This window comes from Pleurodeles waltl, chromosome 3_1 (assembly GCF_031143425.1).
Source record: "Pleurodeles waltl isolate 20211129_DDA chromosome 3_1, aPleWal1.hap1.20221129, whole genome shotgun sequence".
Classification (NCBI taxonomy): domain Eukaryota; kingdom Metazoa; phylum Chordata; class Amphibia; order Caudata; family Salamandridae; genus Pleurodeles; species Pleurodeles waltl.
Window position 1 is genome coordinate 59,760,730 of NC_090440.1, and position 24,232 is coordinate 59,784,961.

Here is a 24,232-nt window from a genome sequence, read left to right on the forward strand (position 1 = left end):
ATCAACAAACAACTCACCGCCTTCCTGGAAGCCAAGAACATCCTTGACCCCTCTCAGTCAGGATTCAGACGCAACCATAGCACTGAGACAGCCTTCCTCCCCGCCACAGACGACATCCGCACCCTCCTCAACCGAGGCAAGACCATCACCCTTATCCTCCTGGACCTTTCTGCTGCCTTCGACACAGTCTCACACGACATGCTACACACCAGGCTCCATTATGCCGCCATTCTTCAGCTCGGCTCTCCTCGTTCCACACAGAAGGTCCAACTCCCCTCCTTTCTCTTGGAAGCCACCAAGATCAGCTGCGGTGTCCCTCAAGGATCCTCGCTGAATCCCACTCTCTCCGACCTTTACATGACCCCACTAACCACCATCGTCAGAAGCCACGCACTCAACATCGTCACCTACACCGAAGACACCGAACTGATAGTCTCCCTCACCAAAACACAACTGCCGCCAAGAACAATCTCCACAAAGGAATGAAAGCAGTCCCCGCCTGGATGAAAGACAGTTACCTCAAACTGAACTCGGAAAAAACAGAAGTCCTTATCCTGAGCTCCACACTCTCCGCCTGGAACAATTCCTGGTGGCCCTCCCGCCCTCGGAAACGCCCCATCCCCACCGACCACGCCCACCACCTCAGGGTCACCTTAGACTCATCGCTCTCAATGGACTGACAGGTGAGTGCCATCTCATTGGGTTGCTTCCACACCGTGTGCATGCTTAAAAAAATCTACAAGTGGATCCCCACCAAAGCTAGAGGGACAGTCACCCAGGCCCTCGTCAGCAGCCGCCTCGACTACGGCAATGCACTCTACGCCGGAACCACCGCCAAGACCCGAAAAAGACTACAATGCATTCAGAAAGCCTCTGCCCGTCTCATCAAGAACGCCCCATGACATAGCCACACCTCCGCCATTCAGAGAGACCTACACTGGCTGCCTATCGATGAGAGAATCACCTTCAAGGTCCTGACCCACACTTACAAGGCCCTACATGACACCGGACCAGCCTACCTCAACCAGAGACTCTCCTACACTACCGCCAGACAACTCCGCTCTGCCGACCAGGCCCTCGCCATTGTCCCCCACATTTGGAAAACCACAGCCGGAGGAAGATCCTTCTCCCACATGGCTGCCAAGACCTGGAACACCCTCCCCATCCACCTCAGGCAATCCCCCACCCTGTCACAGTTCAGGAAAGACCTCAAGACCTGGCTCTTCGACTGATCCTCAGCATCCTCCCCTACCCCCTCCAGCACCTTGAGACCCTCACGGGTGACTAGCCGCGCTTTACAAATCCCTGATTGATTGATTGATTGGCTCACATGACAATTTACAGGCAGGTACATCTGTGATTATTCAGTCCACAAAAAGAAGCAAAAAGCTGAGCAAGGGAAGTAGTAAGATAGGGAAATATATTTAACAGAGGCATATCACACAACAGTATGCAAGAGATCAAGTTGTCTGGTGCATGTGAAAAAAAAGAGGTCATAGGGTCTCTCCTTGGCAGCAAGATCATAATGAACTGAGATTTGGTGAGATGGTGTCCAATGCCACCATCAAACAGCAGCCAATGGATCCGTTGTGGCACAATCCCCCCATACTAAAACAAGCATTGGCAAAGCAAATGGATCTCACCTACGCTGAGCTATTGTTTTTTCTTTACGCTATACTGTAAAGCAGAGCAGCTACGATGCTGCCGTAAATGAATGCGTCATATCGCTTTTCTTTCTTTACCTCCACCCATGCTGCACAGCAGTCACACTACACATTGGCAAGTCCAATTGGCTTTGGCACTGTTTGTTGACATATATTGTTAGAAAATACAATATAGAAGTAAGCCACCTATTTAGTCTAATCCCTTCAAATTTCAATATGATTATTTAATCTGACAACAAAGGTTTACGAACAAGCATGAATTTATGGTTATTTTGAGCATATTTTATCTGTAAAGTGATTTCAAAGTGTGATCAAAACTAATGGTGATGGATGAGGCGGATGACTTTATCTACAGTAAAGCCTTCTCCCCTATGCAGGAAGAATTACTATACGGAAATAGACCCACAATCTATTTTTTTAATAAACTTCCTAGTAATTCAGAGCTATTGACTATAGGTCTCCCACTAGGCCCACACGCACAGTGGTTGGGTCAGAATACTGGCGAGAAATTATTATTTTAGCCCTGGTATTCTTTTGCCATCTGCACCGTGCAAATTGTAATTATACCCTAAGAGGAGTTGAAGAGACACCGAATGGGTAAAATCCTTTCGTACATCTGGCCCTAGGTTACATATTAGTTGCATCTGATGCAATTATACATAATTAAAATATGTCAAAACCTGCTGTATAGTGTGCTGTCTAATACTGTTCAAATTACCCATTGCCATGGCCAGTGCCCCACTTTCATGTATTTTCAGTAGTTCATTTTCAACCATATCCTGCGCATCATACAGGTAAATGTAGGCACCTCATGTTTGAGATGGGAGTGCCTTTTTATCTGCTCCTTCAAGCTACACTTTATGAAATACCCACAAGTGCCTCTTCGTCCATTCTACATCATTTCATTTGTAATCCTATCACACTGCCTCTCATTGATTACCAATGTCACATTTACTCCTATGGCTCTCATTCATCGAAAGACTTAAGAAGCGCTCCTGCACCAAGATAGGCATCATGGCGCTAGGGAACTAGCTGAAAATATAGAAAGTAGTGAAGCCCAAGCCAAACATATGAAGGCAAAAATGCTCTTTAAATCTAGATGTAGATTGTGCCAAAGCTGGACGCCAAGATACCGCAGAGAGAATCTGCTCAGATGACAGAATTTCACGTGTGAATGATGGAAAAGTAATTGTGTTGAACAGAGCTAACTGGAGCATAGCGAATAAAGCACTTTGACAAAGGAGGGTTTTCTGTTCAGCAGAACATCTTGAGCATGAAACAAGGCATTGAAAGCAATTCTTTGTTTTACTGGCAAAGCCTATGAAGAGTGAAAACAATGAGTATTGTGCTACTGTTGCAGAAGTCTTTTGGAGAGGTTAGTGTTAAAAAACAATACTGCACAGATCCAACAACAAGGATTGTCTCACAATCCAACTCCCAAATGTAGCAATAAAAAGAGTTCCAAGATGTTTCAGATTTAGGGGGTCATTCTGACCCTGACGGGCGGCGGAGGCCGCCCGCCAGAGTTCCCCCCTCCGAAATACCGCTCCGCGGTCGAAAGACCGCGGAGGGTATTCTAAGTTTTTCCCTGGGCTGGCGGGCGGTCGCCAAAAGACCGCCCGCCAGCCCAGGGAAAAACTCCCTTCCCACGAGGATGCCGGCTCGTAATCGAGCCGGCGGAGTGGGAAGGTGCGACGGGTGCTGTTGCAGCCGTCGCGTATTTCACTGTCTGCCAAGCAGACAGTGAAATACTTGTAGGGGCCCTCTTACGGGGGCCCCTGCAGTGCCCATGCCAGTGGCATGGTCACTGCAGGGGCCCCCAGGGGCCCCGCGACCCCCCCTACCGCCATCCGGTTCCCGGCGGGCGGACCGCCGGGAACTGGATGGCGGTAGGGGGGGTCGGAATCCCCTCGGCGGCGCAGCTAGCTGCGCCGCCTTGGAGGATTCAAAAGGGCGGCGGTACACTGCCGGGAGACCGCCAGTGTTGCCGGTCCGACCGCAGCTTTACCGCCGCGGTCAGAATGCCCTGCGGGGCACCGCCGGCCTGTCAGAGGTACTCCCGCCGACCCTGGCCCCGGCGGTCTAAGACCGCCGGGGTCAGAATGACCCCCTTAATGTCTCTGGGAATTTGGCATTCAGCAAACTTTGCCCTGCAATTAGACAAAAGTGCTAATTTTGTGGCATTGTGGGCCATTTTGCAAAAGCATACAGCAAGAAATATGTCAAAGTCAGTGGAGTAGAATATTATATTGAGGTATCTTTAAATGAGGAGGATGGTACTATGATGTTAAAAGGTGATGTCCTAAAGATCAAATACCGTGCTGTATGTAGTGTTAATAATGCAACTAAGCAACAGAGCTAGGCAATCTGGGACTTGTAGTTTTCTTTTCCCATGTATTTTATAAGTTGCCACTTGCTTTACTTTATTGATTGTCTGCTAATGTGTTTCCCGTTCACTGAGTTTTATTTAAAACAGGAGGTACTCGATGATGCTTAACAGAAGGGGACCAAGTCCACACAAATATGATTATGTTATTTACAATCATATTAGCCCATTTGGCTATTTGCTGTATGTTGACTAAAACACAGCCCGAGTAGCCCTCCCAATAATTAATTTGTGTTTTTGTGAAGTGGGAACAAGCAACAATGGAGCAAGATGTTACAATAAAATTGGATAAAACAGGCCAAAAAGGCATGTACTATTCATAAAAGACATTTAGTTGAACAGATCACAAGTTCTGCCTCGACAGAACCATTATTTAAGTTTAATAGAGTAAGTAAACACAGGCCCATATTTATGGGGAATAAGTGTAGGCAGTGCTGCAAGTCTTCTTGCTGCGACGCCCTATGCCAATGTGAAAGGTTTATGAAATATGGTGCATTGCTGTCATTTCCCCCTGCACTGGCACACAATTGGCTGCGTTGCACCAACACAGGCACCCTTGTGCCATGGTGCAAGGGTGTCTGTTTTGCATCCAGGATTGTTTTTGTGCAGGAATGGACACCTTCTTGCACAAAATCAATCCCAAGTGGCATTTTCCTCTATCGATGTATCCTGCAGAATGCAGCACAAATGGAAAAAGGAAAAATGAGGAGAAATAAAAACATTCCTCTTCGTAACGCTTGCTCTGAGGAGGCATAAGGTTCTGGTGCTCTCCCAAGTTTATGTGATTAGGTAAATCTGGGGCAGCATAAAAATGAATGGGCGCTGCATGGAAAAACCCACTGCAACACCCATGGAACGCCTGCCTGGGGCAGAGTAAGGCAATGCAGCAGCTTACGCGGCTTTCTCTTGCTCCATATCTATGATGCCATTCAAAGCCACACAAATTGCCTTTGCGTATCCTCATAGATATGGCTGAGATGCCTGCGCCGCCAGAGCGTCAAAAAAGTGACCTTCTGGCCTTGAAGCTTCTCATAAACATGCCCCAGAGTGTTCACGGAATTACATTTTATGCGCCTTATTTGTGCACCACAAGCCCATATTTCCGAATTTTGCCAAACCAAATAATAGTTTCAAATAGGATATTTGTCGTCAGGCAAGCAGCTGGGGTGTTTCTATCAGGACATTGGAAGTTTTGGCTCCAAAAGCCAGGAGCTCTGCACACAGGTAAAGAGGTTTTATCCATGGAAAGTGCATGCCCCGTGCCGGCGCTAAAGACCATCATTATTGGAAGCGCTTTTGTGCGCCACTGGACACTCTGTGCTGGTCTCTGCAGGAGAACAGATGGAGACCACATTGCATTATAGAATGGCTTGAATGCATAGAGGAGAGGGTGCAGGGTCTCCTGCTAGCCACAGCAGAGTTGGGTTGTGGCACATCTTGCCTGCATCAGTCTCTGCCCTGTTGTGAAGTGCCAGGCACATGCATTGTAGAAGAGAAACAAACTAAAGGAGGCAATTTGATGTTTTATTTTTCTGTTGGAAACACAGATACACAAACCGGGAAGTCAGAAACCCACAATAAGCTGTGACAAATATTTCACTTTGTAGCCTGCTAGAATGATGGAAAAAACAACATGAAGGTGCACTTGGTGCAGATTCTTGAAACTAAAATAGTACCAACTGAGTGATGCACAACACCACCTCTAAATGTGAACGTCAAGCAGATCTAGAACTAGGGCCACACAGTAACAGCATGAAACTGTAACAGTCTCCTATCACACTCCGATCACGGAGTGGGGGGAACTGCTTTATGGTATGCAAGTAGAAAACACAGAAAAAAAAGTTGCAGTGGAGGGAGCACGAGGCAGGGAGAGTGGGAGGGAAATGGAGAAAGAAATAGTACCTGAATCATGATGGGAGCAGCAAACAGGAACTGACTAAGCTGAATCAATCTGCGCTTGGTCCCTGCTCCACTGACATGATCAGAAGAGATGTTTACCCAGCACTGGCCTAATAATGAGGGTGCAAAGAAGAGGGCCACAGTAACAAACAAATGGTTAAAATTGGGCTGTCTCCAAGCTCTTTTTGCAGACAAGTTTCTTGCAACTAAGGCCCATTCACTAGCACATGCACTTGCAGGCTCGACCCTTAAAAGGAGGTGAAAAATACATATGTGCCATGGAAAATACTTATTAATGCAGACAGGTAATGAATCGATAACATAATTGAGGCTTTGATGCTAAAATTAATTCATTTTAAAAATGAGGAATGTTAAAACGAATCCTGCACACTGTTTCAACGAGTGTTAATTTCTACATCATCTCCAATCAACTAATTTTGAACTAACTTCAGTGTGTCAGAGAAACTATTAGTAAGTCTTTTCTTTCAGATTTCAGAACTGCTGCTGAATTCTGTCCTCGTTTACTTGTAAAAGCAATCAGCGAACTCTAAACCTTAACACATGGTGCTAGTTTTGCCTATAAATTCATGCAATAACATGATTTTTTCTTTTTAGAAACAGGTCCACTAAATCGAGAACAGTGCTAGAGATTTCATTGCTCCAACCAAAAAAGCGTTTTATTGCTGAATGTTTGCATGCCTCGTTATAAAAAGGCTATTTTTACTTGCAATCCATGGTGGTACTGTAAACCTGCTGCCTTACCTCACCGTCTATGAGCATTTTTGCATGTACTGGTTCAGGGTGTGCTGCACACAATTTCTAAAAATATATTTATCATCCATTTCAACTGGGGGAGGCATGTGCTTTATATCTGTCCATCTCCTATGTTATTTACCACATTCTAATTATTATTGACAAGTTACACTTTACATATGAATTACTGTATAATATGCTAGAAAGATATTGCAAACCATTGAGTTATGAGACCATACAGTGGAACTAAATTATAAGCAATGTTTCTATTTCGTATTATACTACGATTTCTCATATACCCTGTCCACCTTCTCAGTTTAAAGGACAAGAGGTCCTTGTTGACTGCAGCAGTGACGATTTGGCCCACATGAACTTGGCATAAAACATAGGGCAAAGTGGCAATACACCCAGTACAGCGCCACTTTCTTTGCACCCCTTAGCGCCCCCATAATGCCACCATGTGTGCGCTGTATCTAAGGTGTGGTGCACCATGGCAGAAGATGGGACAACATTTTTGAGGCTAGTTCGGAGCTTTGCAGGATAAGCGTAAAAAATGTTGATGCTAATCCTGCAAGGCCCATTGTAAACAATGGTGTGCCTCCTTTTAACGCCTGCTTTGAGCGGAAAAAAAATGATACAAAGAAATATCTTACATTCCTTTGCACCATTTTATCGGCCCCCTTAACAGGGGAACGCCACCTTTGTATAAATTATGCCTGGTGCAGGCATAATGTAGGGCAAAAAGTTACAAAATGTCGAAATGCATGCGCGCCACTTTTCATAAATATGCCCAAAAGTCTCTATATAGGGGCAGATTGAGGGCCTCATTACGAGTGTTGCAGTCTTCAGACTGCCAAAGTTGCGGTGAGGGTCAGGATCCGCGGCTGTTGCGGCGGTCCGTCCTACACATTAAAACCCTGGCAGTCAGACCTCCAGGGAACCACAAAAGCCTGGCGGTGGCGGAGATCGTATTCTGCCAGGGCAGTGCTCCATGCAGCGCTTTCCCTGCGGATTACAACCTTGTTCTCTGACAGCATTTTCTTGGCAGTAACACTGCCATGAAAAGACTGGTGGATAACAGGTGCAGGGGGTCACAGGGAGGCCCCTGCACTGCCCATGCACTTGACATGGGCAGTGCAGGGGCCCACCTGCCCAGTACCGTTGCAATGTTCACTGTCTGAACATTGCAAGAGTGCTGGTGCACCCTGCAGGCTGCAGCACTGCCGCCGGCTCGATTATGACCCGAAGACAATGCTGTACCAAGTTTCTTGTTAGGCCGGCCGGCGGAAACTGAGGTTTCTGCCCACTAATGTAACAGTAAACTCTTAATTACTCCTGCAGGGTGGTCACAACGAAGGCGGTGGCCACCCTGTAGAGAGTTTGTCGGACGGGCTTTCCCATCCGGCAAACTCAAAACGAGGCCCTGAGTTCTCTGACTTTGCTGAATACATCACAGATATCATAGTATTTAATTGGTAGTATGTCTACTGAACAATTCTCAGTAGTAGGATCTAAGATAAAGAAAGTTAAATTCTTATTCTGTGCAAAGAAGGTAGTTTCATGGCAGAAGTTTGACGAATTGCTAAGATTTGTAAATGTTGTCCTCCCCTCTTCATGAGTAAGCATACCATGAAATTCCAAAAATTAAGTAAATTAGGCCAGCATCATTTTACCAGGGTCTAGACTTCAGATATGCATCCAGAATAGTTACGGTTACTAAAAATGTAACAGGTCTTGAATTATTCTTTCATCTGTCAGTTGTTCGCACTTCTTACACAGCCAGTTGTTTGAGCCTTTGCACCCCAATTAACTCAACTTACTGGATATCCATAACATTTCCTGCAGTGCCAGATGAGGATTAGTGCTTTAGGTTCACCTAATTCAAAATTCATCTGAGCTGGAATCAAATTAGGAACCTATGGTTTGCAACTGAAAATTTGATTGCAAATTATTGATAGGTAACCAACACCTTGAAGGTGGTAAACGACCCAGAAATGGGGAGGAGTGTCTTAGAGACCCGTTCCATTTTGATAATTGCCGTAGAAAACATTTTTTAGAATGCATATTAAAAAAAAGATTGCTTTATATAAAAGCACAGACATGGTGGTCTGCTGATCCCTGTGATGGCAGAGATGTGTAGTGAGTCACAATTTACAAGCTATTTCATGCATAGTAATGAGGTTAGTCAAATTGCGACCCACTACGGATCAAGATTTTGCGAACCAACATGCTTGAACATATGTGAGTTCACAAAAAAACAATACATTTAGTAATGGTTGGCAAATTGAGATCATTGTTACCAAATGTATTGTACAAACAAAAAGGCCCATTGTGCCTTGAGAGGTCCTGTAGAAGTGTAATGAATCTATCACTCCCTCTCTTACTTGAGACTACTGCCACAAAATAGCATAGGGAGAACGATATTCATGAGTGGTGAAAAAGGAATGGGGAAGGCAGAGAGAAGGTATATGCCATCTTGCTGCTTGGTGAAAATTGAGCTATGAGGCAGGGAAGTGGCTGGGAAGTAATATGTAGCCTTCCTTCTTCTTAAATAAATAAGTGTCACTGATAAGAAGTTTTAAATAAACAATACATGCCTCATGTGAAAGGACACTGTTTAAAAACCTTCAATCTGAAAAAAATATAACTTCTGTGTTGACAAGTCTCAGTGGATTTTATTAGACCTGTCAGCCTTATGGTGGTCTTCCCTCAAACTTTTTGCCTACTCCCCTTCCGATTGCTGAAATTAGTTTTTGTTGGCTTTAGGTTCTGTGCTCTTTACCTCTGCTAACTAGTACTAAAGTGCTTGTGCTCACTCTTTAAAACAAGGGTAAAATTGGCCTACACCTGATTGGCAAAATTAATTTACTTATAATTCCCTATTGAATTGTACACCAGGCACCCAGGGTATGTAAATTAAATGCTACTAGTGGCCCTGCAGGAGTTATTGTTCCACCCACTTAAGTAACCTTTTAAAACTTGCCCAGGCCTGCCGTTCTAGGCTGTGCTCAGTTGCAAACTGCCAATTTGACATTATCATGGACAGTGCAGTGGCCCCCCTGCCAGCACCCTCGGAATGTGCACTGTCTGCAAGGGGGCTGTGTGAGACGGCATTGGTCTCCTGACAGAGCTGAGGCCAATGGCGTCACACTGTTTGAACCGGGCTGATTGTAACACAGCGTTTCTGCCAGTCTGCCCGGTGGTAACATCGTAATACTACGGGGGTGAGGACACCACAAAGATGGCCACCTCACCACAGCTGTATTGGAGTTGTAGCAGTTGAACCCCCCAACTTGTAATGAGGCCCTCGGTCACAAACATTCTTAAACATAAAAACAGCATAGTTTTTTTTTCTTTCCAATTATTTTTCCTTATTGTTCTTATTTTAGTAATCCAGGCCAGTGACATTATCTAGGCTGAGTTATTAGTAAGAATTTCTAAATTTATAAAGGTTTTTTTGGCATGAAAATGAAAAAGCAGATGTAATATATATATATATATATGTATATATATATATATATATATATATATATATGTATCTCACAATACACCCCAGAAAAATAAAAAAAAGTCAATTACACAACACAAACTAACGTTTTGATGTATTTAAAATGTGTTTAAAAAATGCACATCCTATTCTCCTATGTCATTAAATATAAACAAAAACTTTACTTCAATCACTACACTTGAGTTAGGAGCAAAATGGGACATTCTAGCCCGTGTTTAAATTAAAAAAAAGATGTTGCTCATAATTGATTTGCCATTTAAAACATGTACCTGTTCCTCTAGCTAACCATACAGCTTGCTGTAAAGGGACAGGGCCTTGTCTACTAGCATCTCCAGCTCGTCTGATGGAAACTTTGGCGTCCTGTCTCCTGATATCCCAATCATTATAGCCCGTAGAAGCAATGAACAGCAGTAAAAGTTGAGATAGTGTTGTTGTTGGCACTGTTAGGAGGCAAGTGAGCTTTTTTATGAATGTCGCGTACATATATGTGCAGTGCAATACTTTAAATAGAAAAAGACACATCCATTGGCTTTAGTACGTTGCTTTCACGCACTTTAGCATGTGGCTCTGTCCGTCATGGAGTTTCCCAACTATACCCCATCAACTTCCACCGACTTTCATTGACTTCTAAATGTCCTGATGGTAAGGTCAGGCACCCACCATTTTAGATTTTTAAATAGTGTCTTTGTGAATGTTAAGTACTTCACCACCACTCAAAATGCTGGCTAGTTTCTATGAATATACAAAATTCTAATTGTATTTTTTTGTTTTGCCAAAAATGTATTTGTGCATTAATATGCATTAATATGGTAAAATACAGTATTTGTGCAGTTTTCTTTAGACTTCAGTTGACAGACTTTTGGATGTAAAAATGTGTGAATAAAACATTTAAATGTCTTTTTCTTTATTAAAAAATATATTTGTTTACATTTCGAATGTAAAAACTAAAAATATAATCACAAATAAACGTTTAAAATTATGTAAAAATTGATCTTTTGCAAAGCAAAAACTAATTTCTATTTTATTTATAAAATTGTTTTTCAAAATTAAAAAAAAAAAAAATTGCCTTTTAAATGCATATATATTAACCAGGAAGAGTGAGAAGATGATTTTGTCAAGTTATGTGACCTATTCCTGACCTTACCACCAAAGAATAACGGGATACAATCAAAACATTCTGATTAAATAGGCAACCTATTATTGATGTATGTCATCAGCTGGAGCCAGATGATCTGCCTCACAATAAGAGTCCCACATCAAGCATGCCATTAGTGAAAATAATGGCAGCACTCCATTTTGTGGTCACTGGATCATTCCAATACACTGTTGCAGCATCTGGTGGAATGCCATGAACATCTTTCAGTTGGGTGCTACAAGACATATTTTCTTCAATGATGAGACACATCAACAGCTTCATACAGTTTTCTACATTTAGTCAATGTGAAGGGAGATTTTGATACTTTGGGTCACCTACCACATGTGGTTGGAGCAATTGATAGCACACAGTCTGCTTCTCATCATCTGGACTTCCGGGAGGATTCTTCACAGAAGGCTTGTTTCTGGTCTGGAGTGGAGGTGTCCTCGGGGAGCAGTGGCAAATAGTTGTCCACGTACCCTGGGTGTTGGACCTATGAGTAGTTACACATTTTTTGTTTTTTAAAGTCTGGATTACACATCAAATGAGTTTGATGCAAAAATTGAAGCAACCTAAAAGGCAAAGCAGTTTTAATTACACACCAAACTTAAACAAAAAACATCTAAAATGATGTCCTGATATGTAAAAAAAAAGTATAAGGATATGTGACATATACCACATTTTCAACACAACACAGTAGAAAGGAAAATGTGAACATTTAAAGGGCTATCAGGGTAAAAATATGAAATTAAGCAACTTTGAAGGATAAATAGCATCAGTCATCATATAAACATTGCAAATTACATTTATTTTAAAAAGAAGTTAAATTCAACATAAAAAATAACATGCATTAAAAAATTAAGTTAAACTGATTTGTGATACAAATAACATCAAATGAATGAAAAACAAGAAAATGGCAACATACAAATAATATTTTATTTTTTTTCAAAACATAGTATAAAATAGAGATTGATAAATACATAACACTTTAACATATGTGAAAATATGCAAGGTAAGAGAGATTGACCAAAATACCGTTGAATATTATTTGAGCAAAACAAAAATAAGGCATCATGGTAGTTGTAGTAATTTCAAGTAAACATTAACAACACTTGCAAAATTTTAAGTTAAACATACCTAGTAAAAATATATAGTAGAAATCAACATTTTTTATAATATAAGACACATATAAGAAATGTGGTATTAGGTGAAAAAAACACTTAAAGACGTATCATGTAAAATTTGATGGAGTTTGAAACCTGCAATCTTAAATTCAGCAAAATACATTCATACAAACAAACAAAGAGGCAAGAGAAAACGAAATGTAAAACATGGAGAAAATATCCCATATTGACAAATCTTTTTAACTTTTTGTTAAATGAGAGAAACAACAAGAATGCTACAAATTTCCAATATAAAGCAAAACATAAAATTTTTAATAGGTTTATATGTTTTAAAAAGGTGCAAAACACGTTAGCAACAGCTAAATTGAAAGCAAATACAACATTTAGTTTTAGTGATATATTCAAAAGTACAACTTCCCAGTCTCCACTCCACCAGGGATTACTGTCAAGCCTTCAGAACGTAGGATCTGGAAGACCTTCTCCTCTTAGGAATATAGTTGGAAGGGGGGCTAGGAGGACTACCACCAGTCCTCTGGGTCTCCAGGTGACAATTAGAGGGCATCAAACGCACTCTCCTCTGCAGGTCATTCCACCTCTTTCTAATTTCCGCCTGTGTGAACAGGTTGTATGCTACAGCATTCACTCTGTCACCTATTCTGGAATACATTTGTCTTTTCTGTGCTATAGGTGTATTTTGTACTAGGGCTCTAAACAATTGTGGCTCTGCTCTAATAAGTTCATCCACCCTGACTGACAATTCTCCCTCAGGGAAACTGGGATGTCTCCTCCCAGCCATTATCATATGAAGTAATGAAATATATTTTTAGCCCACAAATAAAAGAATAAAAAAAGAAAAATGAAAAAGAAACAGAGAAAGCAACAAAAAAACAAAAAAATGAATTTACTGACAAGACTTCTCCTGGACAGTTTTGTGCTGCAATGGAATGGCAAAGGATCATGGTATGAAATGAAATGTGACTTATAGGCCCATATTTAAACTTTTTTAGCGCCGCATTTGTGTCGTTTTTGGACGCAAAATCGGCGCAAACTTACAAAATACAATTGTATTTTCTAAGTTTGTGCCGCTTTTACGTAAAAAAATGTGGCACTAAAAAAGTATAAATATGGGCCATAGTGTGGTATGCAGGTAAAACCAATTAGCGAAAGCACATCAGGTGTGTGATGCTAGTATCCATCCAAAAGCCACAGGAATAGTACAATGATGAATGCATCCCATGCCAGAATCTCACCATCAGGAATCTACCGCTAAGAGAGTGTCAGCACAACATTGACATTTAAATTATGCTTGCCACAATCCCGCCACCTAAAGGAAATGGAGTAAGATTAGCCAGCACAGGAGTCCACCATGGAATACACTCTGTCAATGCAGACAAAGGATCAGTCAGCACACATCTAAATAGGGCAGGTGATATCCTGTCAGCTTGACGGAGTACTTGCAAACTCCTCCACGGAAGGACTACTGAAGTCCTGCAAAGATCTAAATCAGGCCTAAAGTCTGAATGTAGAAACCTTCACCACAACTTTGTCCAGCAGCTCCCCGACAACAACGCCTCCTCCCCGGATACAGCCAGCTGCCTTGCTCCACTGAACTTTACCTTCTCAGACATCTTTCATCAAAATTTCTTCTAAGTCCAAAGGTAAGTGAAGACTGACTTAATTTACCTTGTTTATCTGATTCGCAGTCCATCAACCTGTTCTTGTGCCACTAGATGTCCGTGGTAGGAGCTTTATAGGCACTAGTTTTTACTACAACATTTAAAATGTCATAATAATGGTTTTATTGATTGGATTTTTGCCATTGTTGTTTCAAATATATTACATTTTTCTATATTTTACACATTGCCTTTGAGTTATGCCTGACTACTTTTGTGCCAGGGTACCAGAGTGTTAATTTAGTGACTATGGGCCTGATTACGACCTTGGTGGATTGGGTACTCCATCACAAACATGACGGATATCCCGTCTGCTGCATTACAAGTTCCATTATATTCTATAGATCTTGTAAAACAGAGGGCAGGATGTCCGTCACACTTGTGACAAAGAATCCCATCCACCAAGGTCGTAATCAGGCCTTTATTGTGGTTCACTGATAGGGGTTGTAGTTGTTGCTTGAAAAAGGTCCATACCAGTTTCAACCAAAGCCCACATTTCTAACAGCTTTAATTCCATTTAAGTCAATTGCAGTAAAATATTTGGAGGAAAGTTGCACTACATTTTCCTTTCTCTGTTGTTCTTTCTCTTTGTCTAATTTATCTTTCTTTTTCTTTTTATTCATTTTCTCCTTTCCCTTGCATTTTTTTAATTCTTTTTCTTGTTTTCTTCTCCTTTTACTTTTCTTTCTTTCACTTTTTTATGACCCTCACTGACCTTTTGGCTAGCGTCCATTGCTGCCTCCTGCATGGCAACTGCTGCTGCTGCTGCAGTTGTCTCATAACAGAGCCTACCGGCTCCGCGTTCAAGGCCCGCCTCTGCTCGCAGGCACCCGCCTGTGCCTCATCCCTAGTGGCCATCTGCATCTGTCAGGTCTGTCTGCCTTTTTATCTTTCATTCTTTTTTCTTTTTTCTGTATTGTGCCTTTTTTCACTTTTCTCACTCTGTTTCTGCTTTTGAGCATCTCTGCTTAACGCGTGCTTTCCCACTTTCCCATAATGCTTCCCTGCCGCTGCTACCCCTGCAGCCCCGCCCTCGTATCACTTCCTGCCCTCCCGCCTACCAGCTGACCAATCCCTCCCCACTCCATCCTCTTCTTAAGGGTGGCCGCTGCGCAGTGAGCAGCGGCCTCAGTTACCTTTTGGCAAGCGTCCCTTGCTCCCTCCTGTGCGGCCACTGCTGTTGCTGCCGCTGTCTCCTAACAGAGCCTGCTAGCTCTGTGCTTGAGGCCCACCTCCACCCGCAAGCACCTGCCTGCACCTCTTCTCTGGTGGCCTAGTGGCCATCAGCGTTTGTCAGGTCTGTCTGCCTTTTTCACTTTCATTATTTTTTCTTTATTCTGTATAGTGCCTTTTTTCACTTTCTCAGTCTGTTTCTGCTTTTGTGTGCCTCTGCTTAGCTTATGCTTTCCCACTTTCCCGTAGTGCTTCCCTGCTGCTGCTGCCCCTGTGGCTCCGTCCTCGTATCGCTTCCCCCCTTCCTGTCTCCAAGCTGACCAATCCCTCCCCCCTTCATCCCCTTCTTAAGGGTAGCCACTGTGCGGCTACGTCGAAGGCGTTCCAAAGGCAAGCCCATCTGTGCCCATCTGCACCTAGACTGCACCCAGAGCCACAGACCCTGGATCTTGCACCATCCACCGATATGACGCCGGAACCCTCCATGTACTGAACACTGGACATCAGATCACTTGCCACCATGCTTCCCCCAAGGGCACCCACAGACCTTTCTCCTGCTGCCACTGCCACTTCAACTTCTCCGCATGCCAAACACCAGACCACCCCACAGCAGAACCGCCAAAACCACCTCCACACCACCACAAGTGTATCCTCCTAGCACGCCATAGAGCTTTGGAACCTGATAGACGCCACATGCCCGGACATCGCCTTCCTCACCGAAACATGGACAAACTCAACCTCTGGATTCGACATCGCCATCAAAATCCCCAGTGACTACAAGATGCTCCGCAAAGACCGACCCTCCAGACCAGGACTAACAATCAACATATAGGAATTCTCCCCCCTCATGGAGCACCTCCACTTCCAAGAGCACACCACCCCAAAGACCACCATCCACAGCACGCTCATCTACAGACCACCAGGACTTTCAGCGACTCCATCATTGACATCATAGCCCCCCACGCACTCACTTCCAGCAACTACATCCTCCTCATAGACATCAACTTCTACTTCAATGACCTCAGTGACCACAACAACTCGAGAACCTGGGCACAATCGGGATCAAGCAACTGGTCACCTCACCAATGCACACCGCCAGACACACTCTCGACCCAATCGTCTCTGTCAGCAGCAATCTCACCATTGACGACTCAAGCCCTTTACATTGGACCGACCACCACTGCATTCATTTCTCTATCTCCACACCTACAGCATACACTTACACAACTCACCCCCCTCCACAGGAGGTGGAACCAGACTACAGAGGATCAACTCATCAGCACTCTCAACAACTCACTGCCCCCGACACAACAGATGCAACCACCTCAGCACGCAACCTCTACAAATGGATCACAGTCTGTGCCAACACTCTAGCTCCTCTCCAAATGACCACAGGTAAACACACCACCAAGAAAGCCAGTTGGTTCACCCCTACACTCCAGGATTCAAACCGTACCTGCAGGAGGCTGGAGATGAAATTGAAGAATCCCCGGAAGACCTTGCAGCTTTCGAATCTGCCACAAGATCCCACAATGCTCTCATCAGATCCACCAGGAAAACAGCCCTGCAGGACCACATCAACACCACCACACACAACACAAAAAAAACTTTTCAACGTCAACGAATTTACCAAACCACAAGCCAAGACCACTAACATCCCTTCATCTCAGGACCTCTGCGAGAGACTAGCCACCTTCTTTCATCAGACACTTAAGGACATCTATAACAGCCTCGGACCCCAAGTCTCTTTGAACTCACCAGTAATGCCCCAACCAGAATCCACTGAACCTACACGGCCCCTGCACGCCTGGACCCCCCCACGACAGACGAGACTCACTCCATCACGATCAACATCTACTCTGGTGCCCCTACTAACCCCTGCCCCCACCACATCTTCAACAAGGCTAGTGCCTTGATTGCACCGAGCCCCACAAGATCACCAACTGCTCCGTAGAGTCAGCAACCTTCCCTGAAGACTGGAAGCATGCCAAAATCCACCCATTGTTGATGAAACCCACAGCTGACCCAACGCATCTCAAGAACTAGCGCCTTATCTCGCTGCTGCCCTTCCAAGCCAAGATCGCTGAGCAAGCAATCAACATTCAGCTCCGCCAAAACATCGAGGATAACAACACCCTAGACACCTCCCAATCAGGATTCAGTACGAACTAACCAGCACCTAGACCACCATGCTTGCCGCCACAGACAACATCCGCTCCCTCCTCTACCACGACCAAACAGCGTCCTTCATCTTACTAGATCTTTCATCTGCCTTCTATATTGTCCCACTGCAATCTATGCCCCGGTCTCCACACAGCAGGCATATGCGGCAAGGCCCTTTGATGGCTGCACTCCTTCCTGACAGGCAGAACACAGAAAGTCAGGCTCCTGCCACACCTGTCAGATCCTACAGAAATCAGCTGTTGAATACCCTAAGGATCCTCGTTCAGCCCTTTGCTGTTCAACATCTACATGACCTCACTCACCCCAACCATCTCATTGTCCTGACAGCAGTCATTTGCCAATGAATAATGGCACCACAATGACATGTGTGTATGTGTGCAATAAGTGTTGTGTAAATGTTTATCTCCATTCGTGTCTGACCCACTCGGGTCCCAGACATATGCATGTCACGGTGATTTAAAAAAAATACAGTGACATATATATGCCTGCAGTGGTATGGACCCAATGTGCTCACCCAATATACCCAAGCAATATAGTGTCCCTACCTTGGAGTCCGGAGATGGGAGAGTTGTGTTTTCTCCCTGGGTCATTGGGAGCAATGATGGTAGGTGTTGTCTAGTTGTGTCCACTCAAGAACAGGGGTAGAATCTGCAAAAAAGGTGAGTTTTCATCCCTTTACCCCAGTAATCCGCCAACTCAGAAGTGGAGGTCATCCGCCACTTTTTGCATGGCAGTAAGGCACATCCAAAGCTGCACAGCAAGATGGGTGGCTGGAGTCCCGTCGACAGCCACTTTTCCCTCTCCCGCCGTCAATGCAAGTGGTGTTGCTTTGCAGAGATGGCAGTTCAAATGTGAGCTTTCGGCCAAGGAATCACCAACATCTAAATGAGGTGGGCGGACTGTCACGGTGGCGGATGGGTTTTCAGTCCAAATCCGACCACAGGACTGTTACCACCAACATCTAAATCAGGCCCTAAGTCTGGATTGTGTATTTTATGTACTGTACCACCACCCTTGTTCTCTAAGCTGTTCACATTCCAGGAGAGTATTTTGAGGCAATCAGAAATGTCGCCACCTAGTGCCATATAGCACTGGATCATGTGTTTCCCTTTTCCACCACCCCAATTCACCCTGACCTCTGACATCTCTAGTACCATAAACAAAACAATCCCTGAACAGTAGCATATTCCCTCGTCCCCTCATTCCCTCTCTATAAGCAAGAAAATGCTTATCCCCTACCCAGAAAATGTACTGCGTTCTTAAACAAGACATTTCTTTCACTCTGTGCTTTTCTCAAGGCTGCAGTAAGATAGGTTGCTGGCAAAAGTGGTAAGTTTTGTCTCCAATGTTCACAGAAACATACACACTCTTACATGGGGATCCTTTCTTGGAACATCAGATGTTTTCTTATAAAAACACTAGTTTGACCCATGTACGTTAGAGGGAGATTCCATTCAGATGACCATGACTGTATGCTGATTACCGATTGCTTCGCTACAGCGGCTTATGTAGATTGCAGGCCTCTTGCTCAGGTATGAGGGAGGATGTCTTCCCAGGGGGAACATGAAAGGTAGTATTAGAGCTTAACATGTGGTGCTCTAACATAGCTTAGGTAGGAACTATCTCTACAAACCTTAGTGGCAGTATGGTAGCATTATTCTTGTGTTTTACTCTACTGGTCACAATTTTAATCTTATTGTGCTTCATCGTCCTAGTTATTGCAATACATGCTTTATCATCTAAGGTGCAGTTACTCCAATAAAATCTTATTGAACTTTACTCTGCCTCTGATTGTCCTTGAATATGTGAGACTAATGTAACTGAGAGAAAAGGATGAGATCTGAGTGACCACGATTCCCCTGAGGATTCATGTATGTCATGCGCCCGGTTGCCCCAATCATCCCTGCTCTTGGGTGGAGATGAGGCACTGCTAGTTAGCCGGAGCAAACATGGATTAGGCCGACAGGTGTCACGTGGTGCGGGATCAGACCCAGTCCCCCGCAGTACAGGCGATTCTGCTGCCCGAATCCTGTAGACTCATTAGGATAATGAGAATCTATGCGACAGAGCCACTCCTTTATGTAAAGATCTGCTGATTGCATCTCAGTCTTCTCTGGTGGGCCTGTGATCCTGATATTGTTTTGGCGGGAGCAATCCTTTATGTCCTCTCATTGTTCACTCTGGGAGCTTAACCACTCACATCAAGGTGGAGGGTTCTTGCAAGGCCAGTCCTGTTAAGGTGGGGCGGTAGGAGAAAAAGAAGAGCAGGGCCCCCCACAGCAGCACTTCACCTTCACACCGGGACTGCAGTGCTGCTTTCAATGCACTGCCACTAAGCATCTCTCTGCCATCTTGGAGGGGCTCAGGATCATGACCTCTCTCCTCCCACAACTGGTCCTCTGCTGCTGTACACCTGGCGGTGCCCCCTGGTGAGTTTGGATAGCATTCCCCAAAAGGGGGGTGTTGCAGGAGGGCTGTAAAAGTGTAGAATTTGTGGCTGGGGTAGGGATTGTTGGCAGTAGCTCTTAGCGGTGAGCCCTATGCCATCTTGGGCTTGGCTATGCCCCTCTATGTACCTATTCTTAAACTCAACTCATTCAGACAGTGCCCGTTTCTGGAAATGACTGATTTGATTCTGGTGCCATTAGCCAGACAATAAAGGATTTTCAGGTCCTATCTCTCGTGATGAGGATAGTGTTGCCCAAGTATTGCATGACTAAGAGACCACAAAACCAATAAGACAAATCTCACAGATGATTCACAAAGTAAAGTAAAGGGACAACACTGGTTCATGTGGACCACACAGCTCCACAATCTTTCCCCTACAGCTCTTCAATCATTAATGGTGTGTGCCGCCATCATCAGGACTGGATGCTCAATGGGTAGTGTTTAAGTAGCTTGAACTTTTTTGTGTGGTTATCTAATTCATATATTAATCAGTAGCTTGGGACAGTTTACATAGATCAGAAGTATCTCTCTCTATTGAAAAGGTTGGTGACCCTTGTGCTAGAACCTGATCAATTTCTGCAACCTCTTGTTCAAAATTATCCCAGGTAAATGTAGAGTCAATTTTCTACTAAGTCTCCTCTAAGCCAGTGTACCCATGAACTGAAGTCAGACAAATCCTCACAGGCAAGAAGAGAATTCTAGACAAGTTGTGGGTTTCAAACTGAGCCATAGCCCACATGGTGCAGTTCTGCACTAATATCAGGGAGAAACATTCAAAATATTGAAATCCCTATAACTGGTTGTGAGATAGGTGGCTCCTAGCTGACAGGAAAGAGGTATCTATTTGCATGTCTGTGGCCTCAATTAAGGTGGAAGATGTGTGAATTTCATTGTCTGGCAGGTGACCTTGAGCAATGAGCCTTCCCTGCTGATCTCCAGGACAGGATTGAAGAAGCAGCACCCTCCCTTTACCACTGTGAGGTTACTAATGAGATGGCTGTCAATGAAATGTTACTATATATAGGTTCTGAAATGTATAATGGAATGCTTCTGAGCACAAACACCTCATATTTAGAAATACCTACATGCATTACTATTGCGCTTCAGGCACAACTCGAGTAGTTCATCACCAATTAAAATAACGTAAGTTCTAGTTGCACTGAGTGCTGGTCATCTTGAAATGATCTCCTCCTTCTTTTGCCACTGATATTGCTAACCATATTTCAATTTCGTCCAGGTTTGGCTGGGTTATAGGTGCCACTCGTGGTCTCTTGTGCTGAAGCCACATAATACTGTCCTTTCAATACCTTAAAACGTGTATTTTAGCTGACATTTTGGAGACAAGCAAGGAGATAATCGACATCTCTGCAAACAGAGAAAGAATTGAAATAGCCATTCAAATAGGACTACACTTTAATACATTGCAACCACTTTCCTCTGGCTCCACAAAAGGTACCCATATTTGCAGAAATGTTAGAGCCAGAGACCCAACTGGACATAACGTGCCAACAATCTTGATGGTATGGCTGGTTTGTTTTTTTAACGGATAATTGCTGAATCGAATATTGGATTGATTGAATGCTGAGCATCTCATGACAAATGGTCAGGATGCTCTTTAGTTCTTCAGACTATATTTGGCTTAAGAAACAACCAATCTATTTCACATTTATTGCCCGAAAACAGCATTTCTCTCTGCTGTCCATTTAGAGATATGGAGTTCAGTGAACACCCATAGAATGCAACCCACTCTGATACATTGTATTTTCAATGACTACATGTTACATAGAGGTGAGCATGAGAGATTCAAGTCCAATAACACTAGTGCCCAGAAAAAGGTGAGTAAGGAGTAATGATCTGGAACTTCTTGGAATGAACAATGACCTTGTGTCAAGCTATTTGTTTGCTGACAGTTCTGTACAATTAAGCTGTACTAAAGTGGCAATGCATCGACTTTCGGATGGTTTAATTAACTACTGAACCACCAACGGTCCTTTTCACTGAAACCTTCTAATGGGAAGATGCTTTTTGACTAAGTGGACCTTTAGAGTGAAAGGGTGCCGGTCTAGAACAAAAATGATTGCGGAGCAAAAGACCTGCAAGCACAGCCTTGGTTACTACAAACTGATATACGGTCTGTAAAAGGTGGACTGACTGAAGTTAGTGGTCTGCCTTTCACTGTATAGGCAGCAACTAGCCTGACTTTCAGAGGGGGCAGGGTCACCCCTTCAGGTGGGTGCAATCAGTGGCTGCACCTTCCCACAGGTAGATTCCTGGAGGATACCTGGTACAGAATGCTCCCTTCCATGGGGCACCATTGGGGTTAATTGATAATGCAGCATAATTATATATGGTGTACAATTAGTGCACCTTCTGAAAGCCTCTTTGCCTCTGCATCCGTGTCTGTAATGGGCAATGGCACATCCAAATGAAGTGATGCTAAAGTGGGACCACACTGAGGCACATTTACTAATGGCACAAGTCCACGGTCCATGCCAGGGTCTGTGACCCCTTCAGCAGTCTCAAAGTGCCCTGGGATGCAAAAAATGGGAGCAAACGTGTTGCAGCACTGGGGTAACTTATGTAATATAGCCCCAGGCATGGATATCAGACACCATCGATGAATCCAATTTGCAAACACTATTCTTTGCATAGCCTTGGCTGAATAACTACTTAAAGGTGAGTATAGACTTTCTGAATTTCCATGGGTACTTAATCATCCTATCAGAAGAGACATCAGAGGTGCAATTATGCTCACAATATGTACTTGCTCACCTCTTTGAAATTCAATAAAATAATTCATCATTTGTGTATTTGTTTGATATATACTTTATTCTGGTTTCTTTCTGTATTGTTTTTAGGTTGTCATAATAGAAATGGCTTAAGCCGGAGTCTTTGGCTTCCAGTAATGAATCAGTGGGGGTCCCCAGATTTCAGTAATGGTTCATGGGGGTCCACAGAAGATAAATCATTCCCCAATCTGTATAAAATCTTTATCGGTTCCTTTCATTCTACATGCAGTTGAAGGAATTATAATAGATCTTGTAACCACAAGCTAACCAATACTCAAGGGCAGACTTACCAACACTGTATTGAGTTGCATCATTAAAGTGGCACAAACCAGCACAACATATAGAACTGCGATTTATTTAAAGTAGCCAAAAAGTAATGCAAATTAGCTCTATGGGCTACTTTGTGTTAAAAAGTGGGCGTACCATCGGTGGTACATAGGTGTTCCCATGGATTAGTAGAAATGGCTTTGAGCTAAAAAAAATAGCACCTCTTTGAGGCAGGAGTTAACTTGTAGAAATGAGGCCTGTGTGGAATGCTGAATTCCGCTGGCAGAATCAGAGAAATTTGGTAATTCCAAATGACTCTTGTAATGTAGAATTACTTATGTATTCTGCTGGCAGACGTATTCTGCAGTAACGTTTTTAGGGAGCAGTCCCAGATTAAAGTTTAGTCTTTACTGGTTTTTAAACATAGAGGTCCTTATTTACAAGGTTATAGCGCAGGGCAGCACAGCAAGAATTCTTGCTGTGTTGCCCTGCGTCAAAAGTAAAGGGCAGGAATGCACCGTCCCTATTAGATACGACGCATTACTGTCCTTTCCTTCTGCACTGGTGCACAATTGGCTGTCATGTGCCAACACAGGCACCCTTGCACCATGGTGCAAGAGTGTCTGTGTTGCAGGAATGATTGTTTCTGTGCAGGAAGGGACATGTTCTAGCACAGACAATCACTGGAGGGAATTTGCTCTTCCTACTTGTGCTGCAGAATGCTGCAGACTGTAGTGGATCCTATTTAGTTTTAAAGGGTATCAGGAGTTTAGCTTAGGGTTCTGGCTTGCAGGCCAGTGCCTCATCACCTACTGACTTTTAACCTACTTACCCTGCTCTTTTTTAGTGCATTTATTTAATTATTACTGTTTATAGTTAGGAAGAAATTTTGAGTTCACATTATCAGTGCTACTCTGTGAAGCCGTCACTATCAGCATCAAAATTAAGTGAGATACGTAGATATTCACATCATGTCCCGTTCCACTTACGTGTGACAGGAACATAATGTACTTTTGGAGGGAATTGTTTATATAATTGCCACCCCAAGCATGCCGTCAGGGGTCCTACATGATCTGTGTTGGAAAATGGGTTATTGATAGGGCAGGTAGGTACCTACACCTAGCAACAAGCCACTAACCTCCACCTAGGTACAGTTAGGTCTCAGTAAATTAATCCCAGCTCAACCCTTGGTAGCTTGGCAACGAGCGTCAAGGCTTAACTTAGGAGAC